This window comes from Neopsephotus bourkii, unplaced genomic scaffold (genome assembly GCF_033783945.1).
Source record: "Neopsephotus bourkii isolate Nb327-2 ecotype Australia unplaced genomic scaffold, CSIRO-AGI_Nbou_v1 NB_1780, whole genome shotgun sequence".
Classification (NCBI taxonomy): Eukaryota; Metazoa; Chordata; class Aves; order Psittaciformes; family Psittacidae; genus Neopsephotus; species Neopsephotus bourkii.
This window is the reverse complement of record NW_026902254.1, coordinates 793,831-806,725: the sequence shown is the minus strand read 5'-3', so window position 1 is coordinate 806,725 and position 12,895 is coordinate 793,831. Positions and strand designations below refer to the sequence as shown.

The 12,895-nt window shown below is 39.0% G+C and overlaps 1 protein-coding gene across 2 annotated transcripts in view; it reads right to left on the bottom strand.

Annotated features, from left to right (window-relative positions):
- Positions 1-12,895, bottom strand: part of CUNH4orf50 (chromosome unknown C4orf50 homolog) — an 81,837-nt gene that overhangs the window by 17,636 nt on the left and 51,306 nt on the right. For both annotated transcript variants that reach the window (XM_061379880.1, XM_061379883.1), the window contains exon 15: positions 12,749-12,873. The gene's annotated coding sequence lies outside the window, so the exon portion shown is untranslated. The remainder of the gene's footprint in view (positions 1-12,748; positions 12,874-12,895) is intronic.

Here is a 12,895-nt window from a genome sequence, read left to right as displayed (position 1 = left end):
TCGAATTCAGAAATGATTGCTTCTCACAACTTCTCATCCCTTTATCATCAGAACAGGTTCCCATGAAAGACCAGCACTTAACTGCTGTGTCATCTAGTCTTTTCTCCCATAAGATGAAGTGTCTAGTTCCCACTAGCACTGGGCTCTGTGCTTCAGTAACTGTATTTAACTATGTGGACTTAGCTTCACAGAAATTGCCTTTTCTTGGTTTTCAAATTATCCAAACAGTATGTGCATTCCCGAGAGCAGGTTCATGCATGGGATCCATACCAGACTGTCCCTTGACAGTGTGATTGCAAACTTCAATAAATGAACATGGTATATGTCATAATTAATGGGCTTTCCCAGTGAATAGCACCTCTATAAGTGCTACATGAAATTGGCTTTGAGTGCCAACCTTTCTCATACTTTATAAGCCAAGGACCTAATCTACATGTGACTAAGTGCTCATTCAATGGGCCTAGGCATTACATTAATCAGGGTGCTGGTTGCAAGCACCCCTTTATTACATTATTTATCTAGATAGCCAGATCCTTCACTGTCTTTACATTGGTAATGCAAGGTTACTATAGCAACCTCTGTGACCTGCATAATCAACATAGCAGAGAAGATCTGATAGCTGAATTAATGTATGTAATGTAGCCTTGCATAGGAACATTTAAAGAGTAATGTACTATGAAATTCATATATACCCTACTTATGATGTTAACTTTATCCAATTTCATCTCCTTTTCCAAATACAGTTATCTTTAAATGCTAAACTAGAGTATGTGATACATTATATTGTGACAACACTATTTAAACTTGCCGTTTGTTTTCTATTCTTAGCACACAAACTACTTCATAAAGTCCAAAGACTAATGTACATTTTGCAGTATGGTTGACCAATCTATTATCATCTTGTCGAAGATGCAGTTCTTAATTAGATCTGCAGATTATCTACATTTCTGCAATATTTAAAATAAGCCTGATTATGGAATGTTAACCAAAGAGATCACATTCTCCTTCAATTTTCTTTTTATTTTCCTGTGTTCAACAGATTCTTTTTAAGGAGTCACCGATTTCCAAGCGACTAGAGACATGCTTGCCAACAGTCTACTAGGAGTGCATAACAGATCTTAAAGTTTGCTTGACAGCTCTTCAGCAGACAGAAAAAGACATTGCTCCTGAATCCAGATCTGGGTGAAAGTAACTCACACAATTAGGATGGTGACATGAAAGAGATGTACATGGAGTGAGATACTGGAGAAATGAAGTAATTTTAATGACACTCTTGATGGAGTGTCATTAAAGTACAGTTTCAGCTGCTGCAGGAATGTCTGGCAGCAAGCATAGTTTTAGTCTGCATTTCCTTCACTGCTACATTACTATGAGTGTGCACACATGATCATATATCAAAAAGGCATGGGTAACTATCCGCTCTTAACTGCTTCAGGTCCAGGACAGGCAAGGAATACTCTTTCTGAGTAATAACTCAAGTAAAAGACACAACACACTGGGCCTTCAAATGAGACTTATGTATCATATAAGTCATATGATGACCTTTGACACAGTCACAAATTTCTGATTCCATGAAACAGTAAAAAAATGTTTATTGTTCTCTCTCAGGCAGGTTCCTTTTTTATTTTCATTTTTCCAGTATATGCCATGTCAATATAATTCTTTTCTGAGCCAGCTCCTTCTCCCAAAGGCACTGGCATTACTTTTCTGTATTCAGGAAGGAGGGAAACTGAGCTTCAAAATGCAGTGCCTCAAAGCCATATACTGTAAAAAAACCCCATGACGGGGATGAACTAAATCCACTGCAAGAACCTTCTATCATTGCAGTCTTGACACAAAATGCAGGATTTTTGCTCTTGGAGCCCCATAAAGCAAACAGCAGCTTAAGGGATTCTTGGACTGAACAGCTCTGTCATCAGATGAACAGGTTTTGGTTCAGTGGTTGGGGTTTTAGCTTTAATTTCTTACTGTGGGTGATTTAACTAACAAAGAGTTTTTATATCCTCTGCATTTGGCCGGTTTTTCTCATTGCTTCTATTGCAGGCTGTAGACAGTATAGGAAGGATAGGCCATTACAAGTTCAATGAAAAACGTGATTTTGTTAAATCCACAGCCGTTTCCAACAAAAACACTAATTTCAAAGATATCCAGTCAAGACTGGGCAGAGAAGAGACTGATTAAAATGGGTCCATCCCCCCACTTCCCCACTATTGATAGAGCTCTACTTAATTCCAATCAATTTGCATAATTGACACCAACCAAAAATCATTACACCATATGACTAACTTCACACTTGTAACATTTAGACTTATTTCCTTCTGATATTTTAAGGCTTTTGGCTAAGATTTTTAAAACTTGCCTTCCTTAGCCTTCCAGCTATATTTAAATGGCCTGTTTTTTTAAAAGTGCAGAGTATGTGACACCATCACAGAAGTCTGAATGGTGCTTGGCTTTTCTTGGTGGCGGACTCACATGCCATGAGTTAAACTTCAGGCAGTCTTAGACCACACTTTATACAACACCCATATCAACTACCAAGGAAAAATCTTCCTATAACGGTAGTGTAACAGAAAGATGAGAAGAGTGCTTTTTTCAGCCCATCACCATTGCATTCCCTTGTGCCTTTGAGAACGAACATTACATCTCTCCAGCTAATGTGACTGTACATCAGCTCTTACCACCTCTTTGCACCCTCCTGTGTTGTAAGCCTTTTACTTTAATAGAGTTAAGGAAAGGTTTCATTAGAGAGGACAGTAGTCTGTCTAGCAATTAAAATGTATCAACATCATTTCTGCAACTCTTCCTCAGATCCTACCCATCCCTCTTTTTTTTCTAGAAAAGGGACAAAATGGTCTCTAAAACACAAAGACAAGGAAAAACATCCACAGATGTATCAAAGTGTTGCCTAAAACTTTAATTAGAGAATTTTTTTTTGTCTAAAAAGTTTATCTCACTTTTCTTGATAAAACTAGCCTAAAATATTGTATTTAAAATATCTATCTGCCTAAAAATGTATCTAGTAAAATCTTCCAGTGGTGCAAAGACTGGGTTTGGTTGTTTTTTTTTTCATTTCATCAGGATTCACATTGAGAAATAGCAATGTTGGCACTTTCTGCATTTTAAGGGTGACTTTCTAGGTCTCTCTTGAGTCTAAACTGGTGTCAAAAGCACAAGAAAATTGGGTTCAGTTTCTTCCTTTTTCCAGACTTATTGGGAGATATTGGGAAAGTTATGTCGCCATTCTGTGTCTTAATTGTCTCCTTATAAAAACAAGGATGCAAGAACTATTCCAATGTTTAAACACCTGCTTAACCCCTCAGTTTATCTATGCTTTCAGTTAAGTGTCTCTTGCTATTGAAGTTTATGAAATTTCATTATGTGCTTAAACACACACCTAAATGGTTTTGTTGATATGGTACTGCAGTGTACAGAGTATTTCCATCCCTGTGGTGATATTAAGAATATTTATGCTATATAAGAATGTATTTTAAGTTCATGAAGCCATATTTTATTTCTTAAAACCCAGGCAATCACGTTCTTTCTGCCTTTGTTAAAGAATCAATGTGGTACTTGGTTGCATGCATCCAAATTGAAGCCATTAATCTCTCCTGTTTGTCACCTTCAGATTAAAGTGGTTTTGCAACCGGAGATAGTGTAGCATGCTCCTGATGTTGAAACAAAGCTCTCTCTCAGAAGACTTATGTGTAAAGGATAAAAATGGAATGTTTTATGAAGAGCAGCACAAGTAAGAAGGAAATTATTTGTGTATTCATTCAAGTTTTTATCCTGATAACTAAAGTGAGCTATATTTTACTATTGACTTTAACAGAAGCTATTTTATTGCTACTAAATACATGCAAGTAAGTGTTTAATACACCATTAACAGCAAATAACCTTTTGGTCCCAAGATACCACAGCTTTTTCAAGATTATATGATTATGAGAAGAAAGACCATATGTTTGCAACATTCTGAAAAGTACCTGGTTTCAAAATAGTTTTGGTTTTATATTTTAATTTTAGCAAATACTTGCTTTTAAAGGCATTTCCTATTTTGTGAAAGATATTTAGGAGAAAGGAAATGTACTTCACTAAGATTTTTTTTTAATATATTTTTGTACAAAGCACTGAAAACAAATTTGTTGTCAGAGAGACTGAACTACTGAGGAGTCTTGAAGATACCTTTAGTGATTTACAAAAACATCTAACATGCAGTTAAAATGTTAAACTCCCTTTAATATGTTTGGGCTGTCTAACTTAAGAAGAAGCACAAACAGAGCAGATAGAGCAGAAAGCTGATGTTAAGTACTCAATATTCATACTGTCCTAGTTTTGAGGGTTTGATTTTAGAATAGCCTTAGTCTGGTCCAAGCGACTACAATCCATCAGTAGCTGGAGAGGGTTTTCCAGTTTAGATTCACTTTGCAGAATCAATTTTGCCTACTCCACTATGTTATCTATAGTGCAGCAAAGAGGATGAACAGAAGATTCAAGTGAATAAATTTGTGTTGTGTTTGTAATCCAACAGGCTGACTAATTTCATTTTCTGGCAATGTACAGCACAGGCTGTGCCCTTCCTTGGTCACACGTTATACAGGGACATTTAACATGGGAGACACACCCAGGAGTAACAAATCAGAGGTTCAATCTCTTCTCTGGAGACAGAACAACAGCAAGAAGGGAACATTACCAAAGCATGTTCACACCTGAATATTAGTCACTGATTTGTGCAAAAAAATCTTCTTTAGACCTAAACTCTTATTCATATATAAAAGTTACATATATTTTATTTTAAGATAAAGGACCTGCCACAGCTCCCTGCTGAAGAGCTCGGTGGCTTTTCAAGAACACAACAAAGCATTTTAAAAACTGAACTATTACAAACATCTAAACAACTGCTTATTGATGTCAGCCTGTGCATGCAGGTGCATGCAACAGCAAGCATTTCTGATTTCTGTTTGTGTTCTAGGATGTGCATAATGCAGAATTGCCCAGGTCAGGAGGAAATCTCTGGATAGCTGGTACTGTGTAATGTTGTCCCAGCCAAACCCAAAGACAGTCTCAGATGCCACATTTTACAGACCAGGCATTCTTGTTGAGGAAATATGATCTTCTCACTCTTTCCCCCCACACACTGCAGGAATTTGGCTTTTAAAGACATACGGATTAGCATGCAATGACCTGACTAAAATCTATTTGCCAGAGACACTCTCTAGCCAGCCAGTATTTTTCTCTACTCTTCCCCAAGACATAATGTCTTCCTCTTGCTTTTTTCAGTAAGAAAAAAACAGCTTTCCAAACAAAGCTTCAGAAGATCCTCCAAACTTTGAACTCTGTATTTCTAACCCATAGGTATTTATATACTAATTTTCTTAAATCCTCAAAGCAAACTTTACTACTCTTTTGTAGTGCCCTTACTAACAGTTTTTCCATGTTACAGTGAATAAACTCTGGTCCTAATCATGTGATCTGAGGTTGCTCTTTATCTTCCTGCATTGGTAATCTCCTATCAATCTGTATCAAATCCAAATATCTCAGTGTTAACCAGGGCAGGAGGCTTGATTCTTAAAACTGAAACCAAACACCCTCAGCTCTCACTTTCCTTACAATTAATCCTCGCTTCAACTCCATCTGCTGTCACTTGGAACTTGCCTTTAATGAGGCATTGAAACTGTTCACCCAGATACATGATATCTAGTCAGGAATCACAAACAGATGCTTCAGTTAAAAAAAAAAAAAAAAGAAAAGAAAAAAAGTAAGACTAAACTATTTTGTGCATTTCTGCTGTATTACTTTAATGTAATGTTAAATTACCGGGGTTTTTGGCATAAGGGTCTCCTTATTAGAACACGCCTACATTTAAATTAAAGACACTTTTGCAAACAAAAATAGCATGGATTCATACAGAGATGCTCTGAGGATAAACACTGACATTAACTTTCACATGAAACTGCTACTTGGCAACAGCCCCCTGCTTTTCAGAGCAAGACTGAGCTTCAAATCATGGGACTGCAACTGCACTGGACATTTGTCTTCTTAGAAACCAAGCCAGAAACAGCAGTAGTTTGAAAACTGATTTGAAACATACACAGAGACCATGAGTTTCCTAAGACAGTTTGGAAAGAGAAAAGCATTTATTGCAAAGTTAGTTTCCTACAGCCTTTTTAGCTATGGTGCTCCCTAGGCAATAGTTTCCCACAGAGTACTAACCCAAGGTAATAAATGAGTACTAATTCTTTGACCTGAAAGGAGTTTTACCTGATTGCAGCAGCAGAGATTGCAGTACATAGGGTAGTATGTAATATGTATCTGTAATACGAGGTACATGAAACGAATTACAGAGGAGGAATAGGTTTGCTTTTTATTTTATTCTAGAACATTTACATTATGCAGGTGTGTCAGACAACTTGTGAACAATGCAGATTGTCTTAAATCCTTGCCATTTAATGTCTTTACTTGTCATTTTTTAGAAATGTGTAAAATATGTGTTTTGGCAAATTATTTCATAGCTTTATTGCTCTAGGTTTTGGCAGCTGGACTCCTGCTCTAAAGATAACATCAAAAGTCATTAAGTTGTTTATAAATTAAATTAGTTCTTTCATGTTAAATATTATTATGGCTTCAAGTCAATGATCTCAACCTTTTAGAAAACTGAAAGTGTTAAATAGCACTGGAGAAAAAGTTCTTCTTTTCCTGTGGGAGAGAATACAATAATATCCTGGATTTCAATTATTATCCTTGACATAAAAATGCTTGCATTTAACAGCCCTTGAGAGAATCTTACTCCTTTCTGAAGATCTGCAAAGGAGCAATTTGTAACTGTGAGAATTTCACAACACAGAGAAAAGAAATTATCTTGACTGCTCTATTTTGCAATGGCAGCTCCTGGCTCAGTGGTGTAGAGTGCTGGAAGAGCCGTCTGGAGCAGAGATCAGGAGGAAGGAGCCAAAGGAATGAGATAAACTAATTTGTCATATCACAGTATCACAGTATCACAGTAGGTTAGAGATTGGAAGGGACCTCAAAAGATCATCTAGTCCAATCCCCCTGCCGGAGCAGGAACACCTAGATAAGGTTACACAGGAACGTGTCCAGGCGGGTTTTGAATGTCTCCAAAGAAGGAGATTCCACAACATCCCTGGGCAGCCTGTTCCAGTGTTCCGTCACCCTCACTGAGAAGAAGTTTCTTCTCAGGTTTAAGTGGAACCTCTTGTGCTCCAATTTGTACCCATTACCCCTTCTCCTTTCATTCTTTGCCACTGAGAAGAGCCTGGCTCCATCCTCGTGACACTCCCCCTTTATATATTTATATACACTAATAAGGTCACCCCTCAATCTCCTCTTCTCCAAACTATAGAGACCCAGCTCCCTCAGTCTTTCCTCATAAGGGAGATGCTCCACTCCCTTAATCATCTTAGTTGCCCTGCGCTGGACTCTCTCCAGCAGGTCCCTGTCCTTCTTAAACTGAGGGGCCCAGAACTGGACACAATATTCCAGATGAGGTCTCACCAGGGCAGAGTAGAGGGGAAGGAGGACCTCTCTCGACCTACTAACCACCCCCCTTCTAATACAACCCAGGATGCCATTGGCCTTCTTGGCCACAAGGGCACAGTGTCGGCTCATGGTCACCCTGTCGTCCACCAGGACCCCCAGGTCCCTCTCCCCTACACTGCTCTCTAACAGGTCGTTCCCCAGCCTATACTGGAACCTGGGGTTGTTCCTGCCCAGATGCAGGACTCTACACTTTCCCTTGTTATATTTCATCAAGTTATTCCCCGCCCAGCTCTCCAGCCTGTCCAGGTCTCTCTGGATGGCAGCACAGCCTTCTGGCGTGTCGGCCACTCCTCCCAGCTTAGTGTCATCAGCAAACTTGCTGATAGTACACTCAATTCCCTCATCTAAATCGTTGATGAATATATTAAATAATACTGGTCCCAGTACCGACCCTTGAGGCACTCCACTAGATACAGGCCTCCAACTAGACTCCGCCCCATAGACTACAACTCTCTGGCTTCTCTCCTTCAGCCAGTTCACAGTCCACCTCACTACCCGATCATCCAGACCACACTTCCTCAATGGAAGGATGCTGTGGGAGACCGTGTCAAACGCTTTGCTGAAGTCGAGATAGACCACATCCACCGCTCTACCATCATCCATCCACCGTGTTATTTCCTCATAAAAGGCTACGAGATTGGTCAAGCACGACTTCCCCTTGGTGAAGCCATGTTGACTGCCCCTCATAACCCTCTTATCCTTGATATGCCTTAAGATGGCACCAAGGATAAGGTGTTCCATCACTTTCCCAGGAACGGAGGTGAGGCTAACCGGTCTATAGTTACCCAGGTCCTCCTTCTTGCCCTTTTTGAAGACAGGAGTGACATTTGCTTTCCTCCAGTCCTCAGGCACCTCTCCCGTTTCCCAAGACTTTGTAAAGATGATGGAGAGCGGTCTAGCAATGACCTCAGCCAGTTCCCTCAGCACCCGCGGGTGCATCCCATCTGGACCCATGGATTTATGGATATCCAGATTGCTCAACTGGTCTTTAACCCATTCCTCATCGACTAAGGCAGACCGCTCCGTTGACCTATCTTCATCCGGGGTCTCAGCGGTACAGGGCTCTTCAGGACTGCCTCCAGCAGAGTAGACAGAGACATATGGCTGTAAGGTTTATGGCATTTCCATATTCTTTGTCATACTCCTATCACCTACACATGCAGTTGACACATAGGTAGGAAGACAGAGAAAAGAGCCAGTATTTGCAGGGCAGAAGGTATGCTTTTCTAAGGACAGATGCAGGGCATTGATATGACAAAGGGTCAAATGAGCATTTGTAGATCATAAATTGAATCAATGACAGGTGATTATGACATCTGGGGAAAAGAACACATAGGCAAAACAGCATGGATGCTGATTTTACAGAATTTGTTTTGAATAATATTAATGGTGAACTTCGAGTAGCTCAGAGAAATAAACCTAATCTTGATGTACTTACAGTAATAACTGCGCGTGATGCTGTTAAAGAGCTGCCATAAAAGACTCAAGGCAGAAGGTGCCTTGGCATTCAGTGTCAACAAGAAGCATCAAGAAGGCTAAGCAGGAGTAATGATACCTAGAGCAAATTGACCTAGTCTCACTCCACTGCTTACAACAACTAACTTGACGTCTGCTAGGGGCTCATAGGGGGAATAACCACAACCCCCAGGAGAAACTAATACGTGTCTCAGAAGTCACATCACTTAGTGTATGCTGGGAGCCAAACTTGGTGTGCCAGTAAAGGCTGAGGAGATATTGCTGAGTCCCCAGGAGAGTCTCATAAAAACTGCAAGGAAAATGTATGTGCAATGTCAGGTACTATTAGCTTGTTTCTCTTTTTATTTTTTCCAGAACACAGCATTTGGTGTTTATTCCCTTACATTCCTTCTGAAAAGTGAAGAAAGCATGAGAGGTATGCAGAGAGCAAAACCCATCTCTATCAAATTATGCAGTTCGGCAGTTGTTCCACTTTAAATATTGATCGAATAAATAATGCCTTTCAACAAAGACCTGTGTTACCTTGGTACTTTCTGAACTCATGGCAGACTTACGCAATTCCCCATCTGGGTATAAGGGTGGCAGAAAACAAAAATAGGTTAAAAGTTGATGCAAAAAGCACATAAAAACCCCATCAAGTTGAAATGATTCAGTGTAAGGTAGATATTTCCCTTTGGTGGCCATGAAATCTTTGGTGGATATTGAAGGGTGATCAAAGTTTCAAAACATCTACTTTATCATGGTTTTATTAAATGGACTCAAATGGCAAGTAGATACTCTGTCAGACTTGGAGAAGACCAACATAAAAGCCTGACTTTAGCAAAGCTGTGGTATTCACATGGCTAACTAAGAATTGCCCTATTAAAGATTTCTAATATGTGGTTCCAAACCTATCTTCAGATTCACACCCACCAATGACTGCAGAAAGGTAACCAGAGACAGTAATACATATGTAAAAAATTAAAGCCCAGGCTAACTGTATTAGGCCAAATCCTATAGTCATTACTCTTCTTCCCTTCCTCCCCACATGCATATTTAGGTAACTGACTTACTTAAGCATCTTTAAATAATTAAACATCTTTAACATTCAGGCAAATGGGATGCTGTTTCCAAGCAAAAGGTATATTTCCAGGCTTCATAGCAAGCTACCAGCTTAATCTGCCTGTGCCCGTGTTAAAGAAAGCCATAGTAATGCTTCTGACTTGCCCCAGTGTTTCTTGCATAATAAAGTGGCACCTGCCCCTGCCAGCTCCCCTCTGCCTGGGGCTGTGCAGATATATCCAAATTCTGTTTTAAGTCAGTGTCTACAACTTCAGTCCATTCAGTTCAATTTGGGCCATTTGGACTCAATTTCAGCTTTTCAAGGCAAGGTGTAACTCGGTCCTCAGGAAACAATGGGTTTCAATGCGGCTGCTCAAAGAATCAGCTCTTAGTGTAATGCTAAGCAAGGGCTTACAAAATTGCAATTTGCAAAAAAAGTCTGAGTACCACAGTATAAACACTGACTGAAAAAACAAGACACAAGCATATGGCAACCATGAGCAATAATGATTCTTCAACTACTGTCTTAATATAATGAAACACAAGCAATTTAAACAGTCCAGAGAGCTGTTCCAAAATGTGCATGTATGTACAGAGATCTTCTTATACAGAAGTTATTGTATTATGGAAATTGTTCTTAGTAAAGAAAATGGGACTACCATTGTCTTTAATAAGGCAGGATTGAGACCTTGATAAGAAGATGGAAATGACATCCCTTTGAAAGTTCCTAAGTAATTTCAGATAATACATGCATAAATCCAAATGACAGAATGACTAGGATGTTATACTTATCAGGACTGTGTTCAAAGAACTGGAAAGGGCAGCAAAGACATATATTTAAAATTAAGTATGCATAGGAAGATGTGGAAGAACTGCAAAGAGTACATAATTTCAAACTACAGATAATAGTGGCAGAATACCCTATGTACCTCCAATATTGCATCTATACCATAGTAGTATAAATAATGTACTAAATTTATATATTGATAACAGAATGCATATTCAACAGTTAATTGGAGGTTGATTTCACTTTTCACAAGAAAAAAGGGGCAAGTGAACTGCAGCAAGTGAACACACGTGAACTGCAGCAAGTCTCCTGCCCAGCCAGTTGCTCAGAGTAATGAGAAATGGTTAACAGTATTGTAGGGTCTCTGAAGAGAGTCAAATGAGAAAGGGGCATAATGGGGGAGACAGAGGAAGCATTGAACTTACTGTGAAAGTGAGGAAACTCTGATTTGTGATAGAGGAAGATGGAGCAGGAGATAGGAAAGAATAAATCCATCAGAGTGCATCCTCAATTAACAGTAATGCAAGCATTCTGGATCGAAGTGCAGACTATGAACTCCTATTTTTGTAGAAAAGTATCTCTTTCAGGCCTACAAAAGTTTTCAATAGCTGTATCTGTAAATTATTGTATCTGTTGATAAACATAGGATTCCCACATCTTCTGGTTAATCAGTGTGGCATCTTTAACAAGCATTAAATCTATGTAGAACCACAGAATCGTTCAGGTTGGAAAAGACTTTTAAGATCATAAAGTCTCACCATTACCCAGCACTGCAAATTCCTCTGCTAAGCCATGTCTCTAAGCACCACATCGATGTGTTTTGTAAACAGCTCCAGGGGTGGTGACTCCACCACTTCCCTGGGCAGCCTGTTCCAGTGCTTGACAACCCTTTCAGTGAAGACATTCTTCCTAATATCCAACCTAAACCTCCCCTGGCTCAACTTGAAGACATTTCCTCTCATCCTATTGCTTGTTACATGGGAGAAGAGACCAACCCCCACCTCGCTATAGCCTCCTTTCAGGTAGTTGTAGAGAATGCTATCTCCCCTGAGTCTCTTTTTCTCCAGACTATTTAATACAATTTCGCATCAAAATTACTCATCAGCTTTTAATACATTTAATTGCATTAGGCAAAACTTAATTTGTCAACTCCTCCTTCCTGACATAAGAAGGTCCAGTGCTTTGTGCGTTCCCTTGGATTTAGACAAGACTTTGACACCCTGGTTTCCTATAGACTATGCATGAACTTGGACTTAATCTCTCTGTACCTCACTGAAAGATAAAGCTGTTGTATTTTAAAGGCATGGTGAAGAGGGAACTATGTTTAAGAGCATGGGGATCTTGAATGTGATCAAAGCAAGCATTACATAGCTCATGGGAGGCAGGTAAATAGTTGATATAAATTGGATGACTCAGCAACCCAAGTCCTGTCTATGTTCAAGGGATACACCAGAACCAACAAAGAGAAAGAAATCTAGCCTTCTAGTCTGAATAGGAAATATAATTACACATAGTATTTCAGATAAAAATATAATAATTATAATAAGACCAATTTTAAATAGTTAATTTTAAAACTATCCCGATTACATATATTTCTACTTAGTGTGCTTAGGTTTGAGGTTTGGTTTGGTTTTATTTTGTAAGGCAACAGAATAGATTATATGTCAGTGACCACTGTGCAAGAATGTCAGATCCATGTTTTGTCATCAGGAATGGCTAAATAGATTTTATTGAGTGTTTCAAGATCAATGTGCTGTATTTGAAAATTAACAGTCCTAAAATTAACATTCATTATCTAAGTGAAACAGACAAAAGGCCAGCATTGAAATTAAATATAACTTATTTAATGTCTTTTGAGATAAAATATTAAATATTCATTTATAACGAACCTACCTTGTATTCTGCAATTAAAGTCATATTGCAATGTTCTGATTCACCATCATCTCTCTGAACAAGCCATCAGACTGCCTCTCCCCACTGATTAATAATGTAGACCAAACCACCTGGCAAACTTATCCCTGGAGAGAAAACAAAAAACAT